Here is a 5,211-nt window from a genome sequence, read left to right on the forward strand (position 1 = left end):
AAGTTGAATGAGACCTCAAAACCCACATACAATTTGTAAATGCTGAGGTGATCCTAAGAAAGAACAAAACAAACAACCACAAGGGTCATCCTTCTAAAATGTTGTATTTTCTATTTTCTTGACATGGAGGGTGCTTTTTGTAAGTTTACCATTGAAAATCCAATATGTAAATCACTAGAAACCTAAAATGAAGCCCATCATACAATATCCATGTTTTGAGATGCAACTTGTACAAAAAAAATTATATTCAATGCATTCCAAAAAAAATGAATAGGAAAAATGATCATATTGTTCAATCATTAATGTCCATGATTGTCAACATTGAAGCTCTATGCCTGGATTATCCCTAAAGCATTTCCAAAACATTCCTGAAATCTACCTAGAAAATCCTTGAAATCTACAAAAAAACATCCCAGAAATCTATCTGGAATGTCTTGGGGATGGCTAGCAAGTCCCCAAGTCCACAATGGAGTCCCTAACATTTTGGGGACATTTCTTGGGTCCAAAAGTCCTAGGAATGTGGGGACGCATAATACGTTAGTATTTTGGGGGAGATGGGTCCCCGTGCAATATAGGTTGGCACACTAGTGATAGATCTCAATCTTTATAAAATGGGTCTATTTATTAGATTGGTTAAAAAACAAATCTATTTTGTAGTTGGATATGGAAATCTCAAATGTGTGATTACCAAGGCAATGATGCTTTAGATATATTCACACTTGAATCTAAACACAATTGGGTTTGTGCCTTTCAAACGTTAACATGTCTCGTCAATAGATTTAATCTTCTTCCTTGTTTGAGAATTATGAATTTATTCAAAACCATGCCCGCATATTATTCTTTCTTGAAATGTCAAAATCCTCCCAAATTCTTATATAAAAATGATTTCAAAATTGTCATTATCATTTATATGGTCGTTAAGTCCAACTTATCAAATCCAAAGTTAACATAGATTGTTCCTCTTAAAAATACATTATAGTTAATTAATGGATTTAACCAAATGGCTTAAAAAAAATTCAAAAATTATCTTAACATAATTTGTAGTGTCTTTAAAATTATGTAAATAATGACTTTATGTAATTACATGTTGGAAGTAATCCATATCATGTGTGTCATTTGTATTACGTGTCATTTGTATTACAAGTTGTTAGTGAGTGTTCCAAGTTATTCTAGATGTGGTTGTTTCCCATGTGTATGAGTTGTTATTGTGTCATGTCCCCATCATAGATCCACTTTCTTAGCATAGGTGTTATTCTACATGTGGTTGTTTCCCATATTTAAGAATTATTATTATGTCAGGTCCCGTCATAGATCCATTTTCTTAAAATCTAAATCTGTCAAAGTCAATAATTTGTAATATATATATATATAAAACTTTTGTGATAAGAATGACTAAATATAATTACACCCAATCATTAACTATAATATATATATATATATATATATATATAATGAATAAAAGAAATACAACTACAATATTATTTTGGGAACCTTAAAATATGAATTCAAAAGACGTATACTAAACACATAATATATGATATTTAATTATTTATATAATGAATAAAAATAAAAAAACTAAAATACCATTCAAAAAAAACCATCATAAAAATTTACTCGACAAGTATCCACGGCGATGATAATTCGAAGACTTAATTAAACTACAAAATATGGGACAAAACGTTGGCTTCACCTTGGATCTGGATCTGGCACTAATTATGGGTAAACAAAAACTGAAACTATTTTGTAGACGTGAAAAACGTTATAACAGAATTTCAAACCAGAAAGATATAAATGTGCCGGCAGGAGATCAGGACATACATCTGCCAGAGAAAATATCCCTTCCCAGCGTTCACGATTTATATGGAATCTCTTACACATGGTAAATCCATGATTCTGTTTTATTGTTTGAGATGTCACTGCTCTTACTTGTTGACAGGAATGCTCTGAGAGTTCCGGAAAACATTGTAAGGATCGATTGAGCTCTTTACCTTGACAAGTCTATCATAGTTATTCACAAAATATTTCTCACCCCATGACCTCCCTTCTTCAACCGTGGCCGTCCCATTGGGAGCAACACCCAAATCAAGATCTAGATAGTTGACATAAGATGCCCTGGGAGAGCTGGAAACATAAGGAGTCAGATACTGGTATAATCCTCGAATCGCAGCGATATAGTGTGTGTCGTTGCTCGGATTATTCCATGTGATTTGATACTGTATCAAGTATAAATTCCCGGCCCGATGAGGGAACGGTATCGCAGAGGACGGTATTCGATCCATTATTCCACCCAAAGGATAGAAAATAACATAAGAGCTGAGCTCGTCTTCAAGGAATTTCCATGCTCCCTCCAAGCCCGATGGTGGAATTGGGGTTTTCACAGCATCAGATTTTGCTTTGAAGTAATTTTTGTTGGAATTATATCTGTTGCGCAGTTCCGTCCTGTTTGTGTATGCAGTGTAGGATATGGAGTCTATCCAGCTCGTCTCTTTACAGTCGCTGGCGAGCATGCCCATTTCCGGAAAACTCTTATTCACTGCTTCCAAGAGTTGATCTAGTGGCCCCAGATACATTCCATTGAAAGTCAGCTTAACGTCGCGTTGGCCCCCGTTTACTTGGGTACCAGATATGACCACGCGGATAAACAGATCCTCCTCCACGGCCGGCGCGATCGACTGCCATTTGTACACGAGCTTCGTCACTACCTCTCTCCCCGTCCTGTACACGTTGAAGACCGTCACAACAGGAGGGACGCTCACCAGCTGTATCCTCCATGCAACCACAATGCCCCAGCTGCCTCCGCCGCCACCCCTCAGAGCCCAGAACACGTCTTCTCCCATCTGCTTCCTGTTCAGAACATTGCCGCTGGCGTCAATGAACAGGGCATCGATTACATTGTCGGCCGCAATGCCGTGTTTTCTCGAAAGTAAACTCAATCCCCCTCCGCTGAAATGACCGCCGGTGCCCATAGTTGCGCAGACTCCAGCAGGAAAACCGTAGATTGAAGTCTTGTCTGCGATGGCATCGTATAATTGCCCCACAGTCGCGCCGGCCTCTACCCAAGCCGTTTTAGAAGCCATATTGATGTCAATGACATCCAAATTCATGAGATCTATAATGACGAACGGAATATCGGAAGTAGAGGAGAGGCCCTCGTAGCTGTGCCCTCCGCTACGAACACGAATCTCCCATCCATGTTTTATGCAGCACGTCACCGTTTTCTGCACTTGTCGCTTGCTTTTAGGGAGAATCAGAACGTAGGGCTTGCGCACACTGGATTCTGTGTAACGTAAGTTCTGCACAGAAAAATTCAACAGAGAATAGTACTCTGCAGAAGAAGACGCCATGGTTGTGACATTTAGAATGTCCTTTCTCTCCAGGCATGATATCAGCCCATCATCCTGTACTGATACTGAAGCGACGACTAGATGACAGAAAATAATACCATATATGGTGAGCCATTTCGAGAAGCTAGTGACCGCCATTGTAGATGCACTGGACAAATTTTGTAATGAAGAACTCTCGATCAGTCGTGGGGTCTTATACAGAGCAGCAGGCCTTGTCGGATCTAGCAGAGTGTTTTTACGACTGCTTTCCCATGTGACATGCACGTTCAAAGTTGACTTCAGATCAGCTGCTCAAAGACAATAACACGATACGGTTCATGCATTAAGCCATGCATGCAACATTATCGATGATTATAATGGTATAAGCCAGGCAAGCAACATTATAGTATGATTATTGTAATAAATGAACGTATTGGTTTCTCGATGATTATTATGGTATAAGCCAGGCAAGCAACATTATAGTATGATTATTATAATAAATGAACGCATTGTTTTCTGTATGTACATGATTATTATGATATAAGCCAGGCAAGCAACATTATAGTATGATTATTGTAATAAATGAACGTATTGGTTTCTGTATTAGACTAATCATAAACCTAATAAATAAATTTTCGTGCGTATGAAAACAAAGGTATACCGCGAAACTAGGTATATCACGAATTTCAATTGGACTCCCAGTACCTTCCAGAAGCACATACACACTCCTTGCCGTAAACGGCTCGGAAGTATCTGGTTTTGTAACGCCCTCGCAACTTGGGCAAGTGCGCGACGGGCGAAACGCCTTCACACGACGAGTTGGTGGGCGACCCGTGCACGACGGGCGGGCGACCCGGGTGGGCGACCCGTGCACGGTGAACCGGCAAACAGATTGGCGAACTGCGGTTGGGCAGTCACCCGACGACTGAGGACGAGCTGCGGTGGCCTGGTGTGCGGGTGCGACCACCCGACCGGGAGAACAGACTTGGCGGTTGAGGCTTGGGCACGGTGGACCGACGAGCCGAAACGCTGGGCGAAAGGGCGACCCGAGGGCGACCCGCACCCGATGGGCGGGCGACTCGTGGGCGGCCCACGCCCGATGGGCAGACAACCGGACAACGGACATAACGACAGAGTTGTGGACGCGGGTTGGTTCGATGAGGGCGCGGCACGGTTGAGCAGCAAAGGCGTGCGCGAAGGGAGGGCGACCCGGGCGGGCGCCCCTCCATACGGCGGACGGACGAGTGCGATAACAACCGGGCGAGGTGCGACAAGGAACGGCGGTGCGACGACTACCGGGCGGCATACGACGAAAGGCGAACAGCATGCGACGTTAGTACGAGTTGGCTGCGACGTTTTGGAGCGCATACTCTACACTTAACGAAATATGCGATGGAGTGTTGCGAGCTTTATATTGGGCGTAGGGAGGCCTTGCCCTTGGGCAAGGGCCGACCTACCAAATAATAAAGTAGGGGCTCCAACGCATGAATTATGGGGGTCGGCCCAAGAGCTGACACCCCTTCACCAAATGATGAGAAGCCTATATATGCAAGGCGCAGAAGGCTCATTTGGCATCCAAGCAACTCGCTCTTCTCTCCATAGACAAGCGAAGGGTAAAAGGACGCAGAGCGAAGTGCGCACATCTCATGCGCATGAGATAAGTGCGCAGTTTTACCGAAGGGCAGTTTGTGGACGAAGGCACACGGTATATTACGGTTTTATGTGCAGGCCGAGTTGGTGGAGTTCTGCAGCTCGGGTGAGCTCGCTCCAACCGAGGAAGGTTGACACATGTATGTAAAGGCGGTCTTGCCTATATTGTAAAAACTCTAAGTGTTGGCCGAGGACTTTGCCCGGCACACTTGTATGTATTATTGAAAAGGTTTCATAA

General features: G+C 42.8%; 1 pseudogene; it reads right to left on the bottom strand.

The window, feature by feature from the left end:
* Window positions 1–1,688: 1,688 nt before the first annotated feature.
* On the bottom strand, window positions 1,689–3,482 carry LOC149192963 (berberine bridge enzyme-like D-2 pseudogene; annotated as a pseudogene).
* Window positions 3,483–5,211: the final 1,729 nt, after the last annotated feature.

Source organism: Pinus tabuliformis, chromosome 2_2, assembly GCF_031772625.1.
Source record: "Pinus tabuliformis cultivar Carrire ecotype Pingquan chromosome 2_2, CPIR1, whole genome shotgun sequence".
Classification (NCBI taxonomy): Eukaryota; Viridiplantae; Streptophyta; class Pinopsida; order Pinales; family Pinaceae; genus Pinus; species Pinus tabuliformis.